This window comes from Haliotis rubra, unplaced genomic scaffold, assembly GCF_003918875.1.
Source record: "Haliotis rubra isolate DU_JTF1 unplaced genomic scaffold, ASM391887v1 Scf28, whole genome shotgun sequence".
NCBI lineage: Eukaryota > Metazoa > Mollusca > Gastropoda > Lepetellida > Haliotidae > Haliotis > Haliotis rubra.
In genome coordinates this window covers 1125128-1144058 of record NW_025766891.1, presented here as the reverse complement: position 1 = coordinate 1144058, position 18931 = coordinate 1125128, and the positions used below count along the sequence as shown (strand labels likewise).

At 40.7% G+C, this 18931-nt stretch overlaps 1 protein-coding gene across 2 annotated transcripts in view; it reads right to left on the bottom strand.

The window, feature by feature from the left end:
• Positions 1-18040, bottom strand: part of LOC124281122 — a 74528-nt gene extending 56488 nt beyond the window's left edge. For both annotated transcript variants that reach the window (XR_006899852.1, XM_046717137.1), the window contains exon 1: positions 17930-18040. The gene's annotated coding sequence lies outside the window, so the exon portion shown is untranslated. The remainder of the gene's footprint in view (positions 1-17929) is intronic.
• Positions 18041-18931: the final 891 nt, after the last annotated feature.

Genomic DNA, 18931 nt, shown 5'->3' with positions numbered 1-18931 from the left:
GTTTAACTCTGAGTTACTCGAAGCTCGACAGTCCACGTGACATCAGTAAGATTCGTGGCAATGCATAATTCGACGTGATTCGAAAGGTACTCTGGTACTTCGCCGAGAGAGACCGGGGCATGACGTGCCAGCCTCGCTAATGTGACAATCAACTGCTATTGTCGTGTAGTGTCAAAAGCAGGCTCCAAAAATTTCAAGACGCTCCAGTCTTAACAGGACCACGCACTTTTCACCGCGATGTACATTGCATGTTGATAGCAATCAGCTGATCGGACACATGCATATTTCAACTGAGCCCAACGTCATAAAACGCGAAGAAGCGACATTTGATTGATTAGTCGAGCACGTGCTGTCAGAGTGTGGCTGGTTGACACGAACATGCTCTTTTCTTTATAGTCATCCGGTGCAATTTCGGAATAAAATCTCACTTCTTACATCGAATTTAGTGTGCAAAAACCAAAAACGGCCTGTACTGATGTTGAATCAATCAATTACAATCCCCTAACCCAACATCATCTGAGATGAATAAAATATTTCAGTGATAAAGCGTCTGTGTTTCGTGTTTGAATTCTCTAATTCTCACCCACGAGGAAGCATATAGAAAAGATAAACATTTATTTTGTTTGATGGTAGAAATAAAAGACTGTTATCTGACAGACACATGGTTGTAATTGTATCTCTAGTCGGACTAATCAAAAGAATTGCTTGCATGGATACAGTCAACTAAATTCAATACAGTTCTTCGTTGCCTGAAACGCCATAGGTCCATATACAAAAATAGATGCATATTAACAAACACATAAATATAATAAACTTCTAACTTACCAATTCCCTTCTTAACAAATATGCATTGTAAATAAATGATTAATTATCCGAAAGGACTTTCGATCAGCGTACTGTAAAATTATATCTTCTACTCCCTTGGAAGTATTCAGCCCAAGGTGCCATGTTAGGCTCGAAAATGTTTAGTGATATATTACGATCTCATCCTCCCGGGTACCCGTTGACAACTGAGTAAATGAGACATGTTTATAACGTTGTCTCAGTTCAGTCGGTTTACTGACCTGCGTACACTACATAGGATCCAGGCACGTGGTTTCTTTATCTTAATATTGTTATGATCTCAGTGAAACTCAAGAGGACGGACTGACAACATTGTTAATATCAACCAGTGCACTACTTGACATCAGTGTGTTCTAGGTCCTGCTTGCAGACAGAGGATAGTCTTGTCATTATTCATCATGTTTACCTGAAGTAGAGAAATGTCGATAGCTCTGTTTGTGTAAATAAAACCCAGGAGAGCGAACACTAAAACAATGGGCCATTGAGCAGCTGTACACCATAGACCTATGAAGATCAGGGATACAGTTCATCACCAACCCATGCTTGTAATAGGTGACTAACGGGACTAGTGAACTGTAACACAGTTACGCCCGGAGAGCGGAAGGTCGCGGGTTCGATCCCCGACCGCGTCATACCAAAAGACGTTAAAATATGGTACTTGTTGGTCCCTGTCTGGCGCTCGGCATTAATGGGTACAACAAAGACTGGTCGGCTCGGAGTCAGTATAATGTGTCTGAGTGGGGTATTTCTGCTTCACTGCGGCATGGTATCTCAGTGGGCTAGCACTATAAAACCAGCTTAAGTCTGGGCTAGTACAAGCAGCCGCACATACACATACACACGCAAGCACGTCGTCATATGAGCGAAATATTCTCAAGCACGACGTTAAACCCAATTTCACCTCACCTCACCTCATTTCATTTGCGAGTTTGTTAGCAATTTTCGAGGACATGACGATATCCGCAAAAAAATTGGGTTCGATGGGTACAATGTGTGAAGCCCATATTTGGTGTCCCCCGCCTTGATATTGCTGGAATATTGCTAAAGGCAGCAAAACACTAAACTCACTCTGGCTTCGAATCCCTGTCCTTTTCATGGTCTGGGCTAGTTGGCGTGGGTTAGTGCTCGTGGGTTCCTCCAAACCAACATGACTTCTGGCTTTACTCAAACATTAAGTTGTTACAACGCTAATCTATCTTTCTATCTTAACGTCTGCACGTCTTTCCGTCAGTCTTTCCGTAAACATTCGAGTCTGGGACAGGCAAGCCAGTGGATGATATCAAGACCAACGTTGCACTCATTCCATCACCCCCACCCACCAACCAACCCCCCTTATCAATCACTTCACCAACCCACCCCCTTCTCAATCACTTCACCAAACCACCAACCAACCCCCTTTTCAATCGCTTCACCAACCCACCCCCTTCTCAATCACTTCACCAACCCACCAACCAACCAACCCCCTTCTCAATCACTTCACCAACCCACCAAACACTTACCATCAGTACTACTAAGTTTGCTAACCGTGAAGATCCGAGTTAGAACTGATCTTCAGTAACCCATACTCGTTAAAGGCGACTATCGGGATCGGGTGGTCAGGCCCGTTGACTTGGTTGACACAAATCATCGTATGCCAATTGCGCAGATCGATGCGCATGCTGTTGATCACTGGCTTGTCTGGTCCAGACTTATTACAGACCGCCACCATATAGCTGGAATATTGCTTCGTAAACAAAAAAGAAAAGAAAAAGCGCCCCCCAAAAAAAACAAAAAAAAAAATTTATGTATAACGTTGTATACCAGTTGAGTAAATCGATACTCAATCACTGAATTGTATGATCTAGACGCGATTTTTCACAGACGGTCGTCATAGAGTTGCACGCTTATTATATGCGGCGTTAAACAACATACAACCCTGTGCACCAAGGTCAGGTTGACCCTGACTGTAACATGAATACTGGAGACATTCCGCACTGTATTGTTTCAAAATGAATTCTAGTAATATGATGGTATACTCAGACAATCTCACCTCGGTGATTGCGCTCCGAATACATCAAAAGACCGAGTGTCTATTTTGGCGAGGTTGTTCTAGTCGAACCTGTTAGTTAATTTGATTTGTGGGAACACAAGCTCCGAATTTCGAATTGAAAACTGAAAAATAGTCTACTGCAAAATTTAAATTCTTTTTGTCAACTCTATGATGGTATTGAACCAAAATTCCATTGCATTATTAAAACTACGCATTTGCAAAAGGCTTTGATGAAGCGGTTTAGACCTTCGGACTACAACAATCCTTACGCGTAACTATGTTATCGACATTTGTGTTCGTCAATGGTAACAAAAACTACTAAAATCAATGTAACAAACAAACACGTAAATAAAAGAAAATATTACGGAATGTTGGGTCTTTCTGTGTCAAGCAGAGAAGTGAAAACGTATTTTACTCAAAATATGTTAAGGAATGTCCGACATTTTCATATCACCATAGCTGATTCGTCATGCTATGAAGTTAATGTACATCTGAACGATAGTTATCTTTAAGTTAAAGGACACCAGATTATTAATAAATTATGACAATAGTTAATCTGTCTTGCTATGAGTTAAAGAACGCCATATTATTGCATATGACTCTAGTTAAATCTGTCTTGCTTTGAGTTAAATAACATCTGATTCTTTCATATTGTTATGATTAATCTGTCTTGCTATGAGTTAAAGATCATCCGATTCATTCATATTGCTATAGTTCATCTGTCTTACTTTGAGGTAAAGTGGACTATAGTTAATCTGTCTTGCTTTTAGTTAAAGATCATCCGACTCTTCCATATTACTGTAGTTTAATCTGCCATCATATGAGTTAAAGACCATCCGATTCTTTCATATAACTATAGTTAATCTCTCTTGCTTTAAGGCAAATAGACCCGTGAAGATCCGGGTTAGAACTGATCTTCAGTAACTCATGCTTGTCGTAAGAGGCGACTAACGGGATCGGGGGGTCAGACTCGCTGACTTGGTTGACAAATGTCATCGGTTCCCAATTGCGCAGATCGATGCTCATGATGTTGATCACTGGATTGTCTGGTTCAGACTCGATTACTTACAGACCGCCGCCATATAGCTGGAATATTGCTGAGTGCGGCGTAAAACTAAACTCACTCACTCACTTTAAGGCAAATACATTCGATTCTTACATTCGAATATAGTTAATGCCTTGCTTTAGGTTGAAAAAAACACACCAGATTATTGCATATCTTTCAAATTTATGCCTAAAGTTCATCCGATCTGCCATGCCATGAATGTGAGTTGAAGATCATCCTATCCTTCCATCTTCCTATAACTGATCTGTCATAAACGACAAGAGTTTAACCATGTCTTGGCACGACACATTACCCACAAAAACATGAAAGAATCGTATGTTTTCTTTAATTTCTATCGAGTGGTATAATCCAATCAATTGCCCGGTTGCGAGGTAACGTGTATTCATCATGTCGACGTGTTTGACTGATTGTTAATTACACAGGCTACGGAAATCCGATCGATGACATTTGCTAAAGTGGCGTTGATAAACATTGCTTATTGCAGACATGTCAATCAAGGTCCAATCGGGCCGATGTTTGTTTCTCTCCGGGCTCTCCGTGTATCTATGCATGGACACGTCTTGGACCCAGTGTTCATTGCATGCCAATTCTGCTGACATGGTGAATAGGATTGTGTATGAATGAAGCATTCACTGTCGCCTGTAGGTTAATAATGAATGTCAAGGAGCGGAATTACCTTTTCAATATTCAAATAAGAATTGTTGTTAGAAAATATCGACTTGTTCAAAACTAACTTTTACCGATGTTGTGTCTGTACAGATATTTTTGAAAATGATCACCTTTCGTCGAATAAATGTTGTTCGGGTAGGGAGTTTTAGGCGCTAATTCGCTATGCAGAGTTATGCCCCTTTGGCTAGTAAGGCTCCGACGCTAGTGAGCTCCAAACTAGCCCTAATTAGCCCTAATTACGATCCATTGTTTTCTAAACGCAGACGGTCATCTGACCGACTGACTGACTGACTCGGTGCCTGACTGACTTGATGACTGAGACAGACTGACTGGTGCACTCACTCACTCACTCTTCCCAACAGTTCTATCCTCGTCTGTCCCCTCGCACTAATCTTAACCTTTCTACAACTTCCTTCTTTTGCCTTTGACCAAGACGATCATTCACTCACGCTGGTCATTCATTCACGCTGGTCTTTCACTCCATCTGGTCATTCACTGCATCTGGTCATTGGCCCAAGCTGGTCACACTTATGGTATTTGTGGAACACTTCATGTCACATCGGACATTCTGCTTGTACGTAATGACATCGATAATACAAATCAACATTTGAAAATCGATCAAGAAGGCAGTGTGTGACAAGATTATAGTGCTACGACACTCTCACCGTCTATCAAGTTAACGGTTTTCTTGCCAGCGCAGACTGCTGTTATTACTGTATCAGCTATTGAGCAGCTGTTGAGGGCAATGATGCATGGGTGGACTGCAAGCTTCGTGTAGAATGTTTGAGCCATGTCGTCTACCTTCTACCTTCAATAGCAAGCCCTGATTAATGATGTAAGTTGACAGAAGCTGTTGTGCCGAATTGTGCCCCTTACCTGAGACAGGATCCGCTAATCATGGGCTCGAAACCTAGAATCCCCAGCCTGTTACATTCATACCCTTCCTGGAAAGTTTCACGAGAGTTGTAAACATCCACCGCCTGCTATTACTGCAGGAGTGTTTTTTTTCATATTTAGCCCACATATCGTGATGCAACAGAAATACTCCCCAAAGAGGCGTTTAAGTGCGACACAGGTCACGGGTTTACAATTCTGAGAAGTGGGAACCCGGTATCGTTGATGTTGTAGTTTCCATTGTACTTTGTCGCTCGTCACGCCGAAGACCCGGGTTCGATTCCCCTCATGGGTACAATGTGTGAAGACCATTTCTGGTGTCCCCCGCCGTGATACGTCTGTAATATTCATAACAGCGGCGTAAAACTAAACTCACACCTGTGTACTTGGGATAGAAAGCAGAGGTGATGCGCGGGGAAATATCAAGCTCTGCAAGATTTCCCTACACTGGTGTCGGTGGGTAATGCATGTGATTGTGACAGGTGTGAATTGTGAGTCGCCTTGTATCCCATCGACACCTGGTGTCGCTCTTTGATATTTAATAGTGATAGTAATTCATGATATCATGGTTATGATATTGATCATGGCTAGTTTATGTAATCCACATCCATCCAACGTTAAGTCCACCCACTCATCTATCAATCCATCCCAAACCAGTGCATTCATCCTACAGTCCATCCATCCATCCATTCATCCACCAGTCCATCCATCTATCCATTCATCCACCAGTCCATCCATCCATCCATCCACCAGTCCATCCATCCATCCATTCATCCATCAGTCCATCCATCCATCCACCAGTCCATCCATCCATCCACCAATTCATCCATCCATCCACCAGTCCATCCATCCATCCACCAGTCCATCCATCCATCCACCAGTCCATCCATCCATCCATCCATCCACCAGTCCATCCATCCATCCACCAGTCATCCATCCACCAGTCCATCCATCCATCCACCAGTCCATCCATCCATCCATCCACCAGTCCATCCATCCATCCATCCATCCATCCATCCACCCATCCATCCATAAACCTCCCATCCTCACACCCGTCCACCCATCTACCAGTTTCCTAATCTATCCTTCACCCTAGCGTCTATAGTCCATCCATCCATCAACATACCATCCACCCACCCACCCATCGACCTATCCATCTACACACACATATATAGTACACACCCCTCTAAACTCTTCACAGTATACTGACTGACTGACATATAAACATCAGTCAGTTTAACTAATCCAGGGGTTAACGGTAAATTTCATCAAACCAAGCTATATCTGTACATCCGCCTATACATCTGTCGATGTTAAATGAGTCTCATCCTCAAAACCAAATAACATGCATGTTTTTCAGCCTTGGTTGACTCATAGGCCTCCGGTCATGTCGTGCGCTGGCTGACGTAAAACGGGGAACCTTAAACAGACGGGATTGTATAAAAGCAGGTAAATTAACTTATTTCCAACTGAAGATGGAGACTTTGGGCGGCTTAGGCGATGCTGAGGGCTCTCACAGCTCCAAGAAGCAGCTTGCCGCGGGGTCATGAGTAATTGCAAGGGGAAGGTACAATGAACCCAACTAATGATGGCTCCGCTCACATTGACAAACACATTTCCGAAGAGAGCTGCAGTAGGCGGGAGGATCCGCGCTGTACGCTGAGTGAGTGAGTGAGTTTAGTTTTACGCCGCACTCAGCAATATTCCAGCTATATGGCGGCGGTCTGTAAATAATCGAGTCTGGACCAGACAATCCAGTGATCAACGGCATGAGCATCGATCTGCGCAATTGGGAACCGATGACATGTGTCTACCAAGTCAGCGAGTCTGACCCCCCGATCCCGTTAGTCGCCTCTTACGACAAGCATACTCGCCTTTTGTGGCAAGCAGTGGTTGCTGAAGACCTATTCTACCCCGGATCTTCACGGGTCCGCTGTACGGAGTACAGAGGCGGGGTAATAACAAACACACCGGCCAGGAATGTCCGAGATGGACTGGTATTGACCGTAATGAAATTTGTTTCCAGTGCAGAGGGATCGTTTCTGCGAAAGACGGTACTGTGTAGGAAAAATCTTTTCAGGAATCTGTGGTTTGGCGAATTTATGGATCTGATTTTTGTATGTACAATCATTTGTGTTTGTGAGTCCATGTGAACCGTCGTGAATGTGGTTTCGTGTGAAACATCTTGGATGTGGTTTCATGTGAAAAATCTTGAATGTGGTTTCATATGAAACACGGTGAGTGTGGTTTCATGTGAAATATCTTGAGTGTGATTTCACGAGAAAGACTGAAGCGTCTTGAAAGTGGTTTCATGTAAAACAACGAGAGCGTGTTCTGAATGTCTGAATGCGGTCTTCTGTTAAAATTCGCGAATGTTGTTTCATGTAACCCATCGTGAATGCGGTATCATTATGTACATAATGATTCTGCTTTCATGCTAATCGCCGTGAAAGTAATTTCAGGAGAAACGTGGTAAATGTCGTTATAAACATGTTTAACTGTAATAGCGAGTGCCGTGCATTAAACTGAAAGGAACATTGCCACTATCACCATGGTACGTTTTCAGATAAATGCCGTTACCAGTGGTTGGCGGTCTGTAAATAATTGAGTTTGGACCAGGCGATTCTGTGACCAACATCATAAGCATCGATCTACGCAGTTGGGATACCATGACATGTATTAACCAAGTCAGCGAGTCTGACCACCCGATCCCGTTAGTCGCCTCTTCCGACAAGCATGTGTTGCTGAAGACCATTTCTAACCGGATCTTCACGGGTAATAGTTGTTACCGAGTTAAGCCCAATAGGTCTAGCCCAATAGGTAAAGCTTTCACTCATCACAAGCATTTTGAAAGCATTTCTATCTGGGACAAAAAGCTAACAACAACTTAAATTGTATTTCATAAATATTAGCAGTTAGAGTTTAATTGTGATATTATTATCTGTAGAAATATTGTCATTCAGACCATCAGGATATACGATGCCAAATAATCAACATACTTTAACAAATGTACCACCTGATCTCAATGACTATATGCGTATAGTGCTCACAAGAGGTTATGGAATACGCGATTTTTTTTTTCATATTACTATAGTTGACACATAACACAATCATAACACAATCATAACATAATCATCCTGTTGTGACGACCCCTAACTTGTACCTGCAAACCTTTCTAACTAAACTGTGAATCTTAATATCAAATATACATGCAATTTTACAAAATGCCTTGAGGGGAAGAATGGAACGTGTATCAGAATTGGAATTCATCTACTCCCTTTGAATAACACAAACACTTTGTATATTTGTAGAAAAAACAAAACAAACGTGGAATCGTATGCTAAGTTATTGACAGAATTAGTGACTTCATGTCGGCGGCGGTCGATAAACCACAGAATGTAAGAGAACTAATTGTAATGAAAACAAACGTAAATATTTTATAGCTTGAAATTACAGATAGACAAATAGCAAAATTCACAAGAGGCTTCGCACGATTCTTCCCTTACTGAGTGGTGCATAAATTATATATTTGGCTGTGTTCCGTTGAAGTGTAAAACACAATTATTAACATAACCTTGATAACTTAACGCCTGACGTCCGAGCAATGAATTAGGAAAACTAATGAATAAAGTATTTTGTATGTGAAATTTTCTTTGCATACGGATTTGCCATTTTACGGGAATCCGTTCACGTGAACACAAACGTGACGTTCAAAAGCGTATGGAACGGCACTTTTTTACGTTCAACCGTTGTTTAAGAGACTGTATTCTTGAAACGACGTCGAAAATTACGGACTTTTTTTCCATTTAAATACGGAAGCATCGTGTATTCAGCTGCATTTACACACTGTGAAATGTTCGGTGTTATAGATTGACACAGTCGGAGGTTCAACGTCAAGAAAAATCTCCGCCACAATGGACGCTGCTTTGATACTTGTATCTATAGCGGTACAGATGATTCCAAAGGTCCAAATGTGGTATAGTACAACCAGAAATTATTGAGAATTTAAAGACTGTAAATTTATTTTTTTCACTCATTACTCACGTATTAAATGTGAATATAAGCAGAACATAACTCCAGATTCAAAGACAGGTGAACAGTTAGTATTTTGTCAAGTCACAGTAGGCAGTAATGCAGGCTTCAATGCGGCGGGGCATACTACTGATCAAAGTAGTTAGAAAGTCGTGGTCCATGCTGTCCCAATATCGGACCACCTCTTCTTTCATTTCAGCAATATTTGTCAGATTTTTCTTATTGACACTTTCCTTCATAAGTCCCCAAACATTTTCTATTGGATTTAGGCCAGGGCTATAGCTTGGCCAATCTAATAATGCAATATTTTGGGTCCGAAACCAGGCCTGTGAATGCTTTGAACGATGTTTCGGGTGGAAAATCCAAAAATGTCCATAGAACACGTGAGCAGATGGAAGTAAATGTCCCTCGAGAATATTTGTGTACCGCTCACTGTTCATATTCCCTTCAAATACACAGAGGGGCGTTGCCCCTAACACAGATATGCGACCCCACACGTTAAATTTCGGACTGTACTTTGGGCGCTGATACAAAGGTTTTTCAGTTTGTTAAGTCCAGAATTTCAGTGTATTTCATTTGAGAAAATCACATTGTCCCAGTTAAAATGTCTATGCTGTAAGCACCAGTTCAACCTTCGCTCCTTTTGTTCAGGTTTCATGATCGGTGATAGAATTCCTCGACTTTTCTGCCAGCCCATTGCATGCAGCTCAGTTCTAATTGTCTCCTTACAGACAGCCACAGTTCCTCTATCAATCATATCCAGCCTTAACTTTCCTAAACCCCTTTCGTTTGTTTTTATAAACAAAAATACCAAGCCGCCTCCTGTCACCGACAGTCAATTTTCTGGGCCTACCTGCGACTCCCTGGTGCTCAATGCCATATCAATTTGCAATGTTTTTCAAAACACGATAGACATTGGACGAGGGGTGGCTGTTCTACTTGAAATCACTTTAGCTGATCTGATGTCCTTGTTATAATACTCTAAAATCAACTTCCTCGTCTCTAAATCATCCATACTGAGGATCACTGAAAATGTCGTCTGCTAGCAAGTAAACAAAGGGGGATAACTCTTCACAAACTAATGAAAAAGGATTAACGGAGTTGTCTCTCTTGAATGAAACCAAGCACTTGATAGCTGGTCGAGGTTGTTTATACTAGAAATCCAATTAAACATATTCCTAAAATTCTCCATAATTTCTGTTCATACTATATAACATTCGTTCCAAGAATGAGTCCTGCAAGTTGATGATGACGAAGTTTTACACACCAACGTGATGTCATCTTTTACCATGACGTCACAGTCAAGAGAGATGACTAATCTCACATCCACGGAAGCTGGCTTTCTGTAATTTGTACACCAAGGAAACTGTTACGTTTCCAAACTGCAATAACTGCAGGAATGGGTTTGGATGAAAAAGTTAATCTCAACCTCCTGCACTTGAAATGATTTTATTTGAAACGTGTTGAGATATTTCAAATGAAATGGCACAAGGGTGAGAATGCCAATACATTTGAAAGTCTAGTAGTTTCTCACACACACATGGGTGAGAACCCCATGTGAGAAATTTGGTATGAAACATATGTGTCAGATCGATTTCCAAGCCCGTGATTGGCTACTCCATGGTGATGACCTGGGGTCAGATTATAACGGACTACTTTCCCGATTTCCTCGCTTGCGCTCGTTAAATACGTTTTGAAACAACTCGTTGTAAGATAAGTGGTATCTGACAGACACTCGTTTTGTAATCTCTGTGTCTTATTAACCAAAACCGAAATTTTAATTTGATCTTTAGAGCATACACGGTGAGTGAGTGAGCGAGTGAACGTTGCATCGTCATTGTTTCAGCCAAGTTGTCAGTAAAACAATCGGCAATGATACTGGGGAGTGATACAGCCTACAGTTGTACCAGACATCGTTATGCAGGAATACAACGTATATGCGCATAAATATCCCGTATTCTGATAGCAACGCAGTAAACACATTTCATACTTAGCTATATGATCGAATTACATGGTAATATTAAGCCCAAAGGCACTAACTATATGGGATGTGCTGCATATCAGTGAAACCTCCTTTTCAATTACCATTGCTTCAAGACCTTTATGTTATGTCACCTCTAAATTGAGGCATGTGGTGCTGCGTTCTCCAGTTCCATCACGACATATTAGCTGAAGGTTGGAAGAAAGACAAAAGTGATGGTATAGAATATGGAGCTGTGAAATGACATGGCCACTCATGTCCTTCAAGACAAGAAGAAGAAGAAGAAGAAGGAGTGAGTGAGTGAGTTTTCTTTTACGCCGCTTTTAGTAACATTCCAGCAATATCATGGCGGGGGACACCAGAAATGGTCTTCACACATAGTGCCCATGTGGGGAATCGAACCTGGGACTTCGGCGTGACGAGTGAACGCTTTAACCATTAGGCTATCCCACCATCCACACGAAGAAGAAGATTTCTTCTATTTCCATTGCTCATAAGTGTATATAAATGCGGTAAATCTTTTAACAAACGTTTATTGTAAATTAACTTCGGGGTATTTAAGCTATAATATTTCCTGAATCGTTCTGACAGATATACTTTCATAAGATCTTTATAACAATAATTATGAACAAATCAACGGAAACTAAATCAGTCCATTATATCGGAATATTGATCTTGACATATTAGTCATATTTTATCTTTTACAAGATTTCACAATACTGGCTTATAATAACCCAATATATAGTCAAATATCTGCCTTCATTGTCTTTCATTTAATCTAACGAAAACTCATCTGCTGGCACCTAAAGGTTAAATGATCAAGTTATTTAGATCCAGTTACAAAATATTCGAGTTGGGAATGTACACTGTACAGTCCATGTTTCAGCAAGGCTTGACTATGTTCAGATGTCATAAAAACTTACCACCTATAAAGATGGCGGTCAAATGTGAATAACGAACACCGGATATAGCGAACTAAATTTCTTGGTCCCTTGGAGTTCGTTATATCCGTGTTCTACTGTATGTTAGAAGACCGCTTATTCAAAAGAACGCATGAAAGAAAGCATGTACAACTATTACTTCAGTAAACGGTCCTGTATACATTCAATTTGCATTCTCATCTCCATGGGGAGTATCCTGCCAAAATTTAATGATTCTGCATTCGCATTTTCATTTGATCATTTCAGATACTACTTCACTGGATTGACGAGGTGAAATCTTTCCCTGAGTTATTTGCCTGGAGATAGAACTCATGTTAAATAAACTGTTTCAGTGCGACAAAAGCTCAAGCTTACTGAGCGGTTAACCATACACCTCCTCTCCGCTGCCAGCGCTGATGCCTTTGCCATGAATGCTTGGTTAATGGCAGTTAATATCCCATAGGGAAGAATTAACAGCTTTCTTTTACATCAGCTTTATGATTTATGTTCATCAGATGCTCCTTATGCTATAAAGTTGCTATATTTCCATATGGATCTACTACAAAGAGCGCCACACGGACTATTTGTAAATAGCAGTATTGATTCATTGCCATGTTCCTAAATGGCACGGATGTAATTTACTATCTGTCCAACGCAGGTTGTTTACCTTTTCGTAGCCTGTCATCTGTCAAACGCAAAGATTTAACGGCAAACCCAAAGCCCAAATACTTTCGTGGATAGTATGAGTTGAATTGGAAATTTCTGCTAGTTTTAGTCCTAAAAATACATATAAAACGAGTATGTGGATGTCAACTTCTTCTTTTTTGTATAACACGACGTTTCTGGGCTACTTCTTGCCCTTTCTTCAGGTGATTAAAGATAGATGTAGAAAGCAAAGTTTAACTTTATAAATTATGTATACCAGATTTCTAGGAAGCCAGACATGTACATGTACATGTATATACAATCAATGAAAATACATGACGTTCAGCATCTGACTTTGCGTGCGATTAGATACCAAATCACATCGAGGCACAAAATATATGGTTACAAGACAGTTTATGTCGTGTTTTTGCAAATCAAACCGCCATCATAAAGTTTAACGACAAAAACCACAGACATATATATGTTTTTCTAAATTACGTTTTGTCATGTGCCATAAAGCTACAAATTAATAAACATGGAAGATGTGCTAACCGCCATCCCTTTCCCCAATGTCCTGCAAACCATGGATATTGGACATAAACACGGTGTTTGGAGTCGCTTGTGTTTAATGTCCTGGTTATTGTTGCTGATTTATCACTCGATAAAGCCTTGGCTTCATATAAATGTATTTCCATCGTGTCTTATTGTCTCGGCTTAGGGTTAATGCTTTTCTTTCATGGAAGTGTAGCCGACGTGTCGTACTCTAGGCGAGGGGCAAATTATATGGAGTATGTCCCCTCGAGGGACTTCTGGACAACTAGCATGCATTGCGGTATTGATATTCGATAAAGCCCGATTCTAACTTGGGTAATAACACACGACGGGATATGTGTTATGATGAACTGACCGCCATCGTATGTGCTAATACATATACATGTTTCTCCTATAGGTGTAATTGAATAGAATTAAGAACATGGATACAAACACTTCACATTTCGATGATTCTTTGTAACGTGTAAATTACATTTCACGAAAACATTCAAAGTGCATTTGAGATTTTAAACGAGTATGTAAGAGTTATTTTGTATGTGTTTAATGGGAATTTTAAAGTGACATGAATTGGAACTTGTCTCTTCCGGACGATAATTACAAAATGAATTTCTTGAAGCCATTTCAGTTTTATTGATCTATGGGTTTTTTCGATGTTGTTCGAAACTTCTGGAATTGGGAGTAGAAGGACGTCATTTCCCTTGGCGATTTATTCCACATTTACTGGAGTTGAGGAATTGGTTAACAGGATCAAGTTCATTTCGGAAACCATACCACTAAGAACTAGAATCTGGTCCGATTTACATAACGGGAATAAGATGACTATCGATCGGGTTACACTAATGCCTAGAGAGTGTTGCTACTCTGGCTGACTATATTACGATGGTATTTCTGCTGTTAACGAAGCCAGTATGGTTAGATTGCCTTTCTGATTACCAACCATGGTGCGATATGGCTTCGATAAAGGTTTTTGTTACTACCAACGGGACAATGTGGGATTGATAATCTTTTCCAGCTACTCACAATGATGTGATATGGTTTTGAAAACTTCCGATTTATCTTAAGAGAAAAATTAGTTTCATTAGCGGAATGGCCAAAACAATTGGTGGTACGTGCTGTCGCGCTTCTCGCACGCCCCATTACGACATTTGGTGAGTGAGTGAGTTGCGATTTACGCAGCTTCTAGCAATATTCCAGCAATATCACGGGGAACACCAGAAATGGTACCCATGTGTGGAATCGAACCTGAGCATTCGGCGTTACGACATTGGAAAACAGGTACACTTGCCGGTGCTATACTCAAAACATTTTCTAAATTGGTCATGAAGAAAAATTCATGAAATGATATTGATAAAATTTAAAGACTTGTATTGTATTATAGAGAAATTTATACACAACTGCTTAAAACCGTTAAGTGGTGTCAGACGGAAAGCTGACTCGATGTTCAGCCGTGTCAATGTGGCGTACAATGAAAGAAAGAAATGTTAACGGTCAAAAATAGATGTATGGACGGTTAATAAATGAGTGTCCTCTCCAGTTGACTAGACAATCCAGTGATGGACTAGACAATCCAGTGATGGACTAGACAATCCAGTGATGGACGAGACAGTCCAGTGCTGAACTAGAAAATCCAGTGATGGACTAGACAATCCACTGATGGACTAGACAATCCAGTGATGGACGAGACAGTCCAGTGCTGAGCTAGAAAATCCAGTGATGGACTAGACAATCCACTGATGGAATAGACAATCCATTGAAGGACTAGACAATCCACTGTTGGACTAGACAATCCACAGATGGACGAGACAATCCACTGATGGACTAGACAATCCATTGAAGGACTAGACAATCCCGCGGCATGACAGTGCCAATAATGCCTTTGTTGGAACTAAGGCCAGCGTGTAATTTAGTGCAGAAATTCTGCTGCCTAAAAATACTGAGAAATACTCATTAGACCATGTTGTTTACAATATCGGTAAGGTGGGTGGACTGGTAGGTGGTGAGAGAGAAGAGGTGAGAAGGGTCGGAAATCGAACGGTTAGCGGGTTTTAGGGTTATTTTCGCTCATTAGCGACTCTGTAACATAATGGATTTCTATGTCGGATAATTACTTTTACACACACTGTCGAAATAGACGTCACTATCGCCGGCGTGTTGATCACACAGCACACTGCGCATGCCACCAGGTGTGATGTCATAATTGGCTGTCCTTTCCAAACACCTAAGCTAAAACAGACTGGAGCAGTCGGAAATATACTCGAGGTTTACCAGCGATGGTAAATACCAGATATTGCACCGCATTGAAAATTCTATCGAGACCATAACGATACAAAGACACATAATGATAACTCTTGCAAAGCCTCAAGAGGGAAGAAAGTTCGTCCGATGAGCGGAAGGTCTGGGTTCGATCCTTGCGTTAAAGACAGTTTAAAGAAAAAGGTACATGTTGTTTCCCTGCCTTCCACATGACAATGAATTTTTATTCCAGAACTTGCTGGTTCTGAGTCAATATACTGTGGCTTGAGTATTCATGTAACACTAGGGAGAGTGAGTGACTGAGGTTTAGTTTTACGGCGATTTTAGCCATATTCCAGCAATATCACGGCGGGCAACACCAGAAATGGACTTCACATATTGTACCCATGTGTGGAATCGAACCCGGGTCTTCGGCGTGACGAGCGAACGCTTTAATCACTGGACTACCCCACCGCCCCGTAACACCGCGGCATCTCAGTTGGCTATTACAGAAAGACCGACCTGGGAACGGATTTGACAAGCATACACACAAGTATACCCACGTCGAAATAATTTTGAACGTGACGTTTTTTCTGTATTTTACCTAACTCATAAAATAGTTTTAAAGATGCCAAAAAATCGACAAATGCAACACGTGTATATATGATGCATTATTGTACTTCTCTCTAGCAAATGTAAATGTGTGTCCTGTATGGTAGACGGCAATGTTTCCTTTAAAAAGTTCATAATTTGTACATTCCATGAAAAATTGCCCGTTTGAATGGAGATAGCTACCAAACTTAACATCGCTTGTTGAATAAACACGTTGAAAATAAGGACTTAAATATGACGTCACTGTACAGTTCTAATCTGCTCATCTCAAGCTCATCTCAAGCTACACACTTAAACGCTGTTAGTATGGACACTCAATAATCCAGATATTTAGTGTCTAAATTATCAATGTCAAACTTTAAGGTAAGCACAGGCATTTACATATATCTACTATTAAATAGTAACAATGGTTATAACGAAGCTCCGAACTATTCCACTGATAGGTTCGATTTGCCTTTGAACAAGGTAATTTCTGAAGTCTTGTTTAACGGATACAATGTTAACCTGAATAGAATCCTAACTACACTCTCAGATAGGTCAGCACAAACAGGTAGAAACAGAAACATGAACGAAACAGGGTTAACGGGTTATAATGAAAGCAACATGATGTTAATCTGTTATATATAAAAACACTGTCGAAGTCTTTTGGAAAATCGTACTAACCACACTTCGAGACAAACCAAGTGTCGATGGTAGGCCAGAGAAGCGATAGGTCTTTGAAGAACCATAACGGGACATCGTTTTCAACGAGTTCTTGGACGAAAGTATTTTGTATACAGCCATAAAACATTGAGAAAATAATGAAATGCACAGGATTTCAGCACTTTCACACTCTACTCTGTGCCGAGTTCATTCGACAATACTGAGAACAAGAAAACAATTTCAAATCTTTTTAACACATCCGAATTTCATTTCGCTTTAGTCGAATGAGGAGTTTTCTTTTTGTATGTACCACATCATCTGCGTTGGGATATGGTGTATGTTGTTTTCAGTTCAATAAATTAAATACACACAGTAAATATAGTATGTATCAAAACTGAAATATTCAGTTCAGAATATGTCAGAACTTCACCATATCAAAGTGAGTTAAAATTTAAGTATATGTTATACAGTAATATCATACCCATATAGAGAAACGTATTGGTAAACATCTTAATAAACACGTGAACATGCCATGAGTCTTATAACAGTCATAATATGCAACAAGTATATTCGACACACATATATAAGAATCATGTTTCAATAATTATAAAACATATATCACTGACCACAAGAGAATAAAACAAGTTATAATCCTCAAAAAATACATCCCCGGTCTACTCAGACTGGCCAAGATATGTCTGTTGAATGACAACGTGACAACGGTGCAAACAGACATCTCGATGGCCAAACCAGATGCTAAACAACGTGATGCACGGCTGCAGTTGGAAATATTACAAAATGGTCAAACCTACCAGGTAGCAAGTTATCCCAATATGTTAAGTCCCCGTATCTCTGCCGTGCTGGCAGCAAGGCAGGCAGTAGGCAATGGCGGCCGATCCAGCTCGCAGCTTAAATCCAGCACCGACTATCGATCTGCCCATGATGTCAGATCCACAAGCCAACACGATGATGCCAAGCCGCATCGTCGCGTGCTGTATTGATTCTGTTGCTATGGCGACGTGCGGAAGCTTGTGATTTTAGTCATATGACTCGCGCAGGTTCGTGCAGGGTGGAAAGTAACGTTACATGTCAAGATACCCCGATAACACTTCCACCCGTTTCATAAATATTTTAAAATTCTTTAAGTCTTTGTAGTTATTCATATGAGCTGTTTGGTGATGTCGTTTGGGATTATTACATTTGCATTTTCGCGTGGGTAAAGTAGGTTCGGTGTTTATGTTTATGATGATAATGGATGTGAATATAAGTGTTATAACCCTTATCGACTGCTTTGACATTTGCATATAATGAATACAAGAAAATATAAGAGGTTTTGTTTTGTTCCACATCGAGACTATCATATGTCGTGTTGGATGGTCACACTGGAAATGATATCGCTAATGGAAGCACAAAGTGCCAGGTACAAATACAAGATGGCTTGTTAATGTGTCGATGGAAGATATTTTTTTGTGAAATCAGAATATAAACGAATCAGACAGATTGTAGGCCAACAGAGACGGGCAGGAGGTTGCATAGTCAGGCAGTCATACAGGCTAACAGATAGACACGCAGTCAGGCAGACACCAGTGGAGTTCAGCCTGAGAATCATATACATGGAGTACAGTGGAGTACAGCCTGAGAATCATATACATGGTTTGTGAGTTGGTTTGTTGTTTAGCGCCTCATTCAGAAATTTCCCGGCGGCGGTCTGTGAAAAATCGAATCTGGACCAGGCAATCCAGTGATCAACAGCATGACCATCGATCTACACGATTGGGATACAATGACATATGTCAACCAATTCAGCGTGCCTG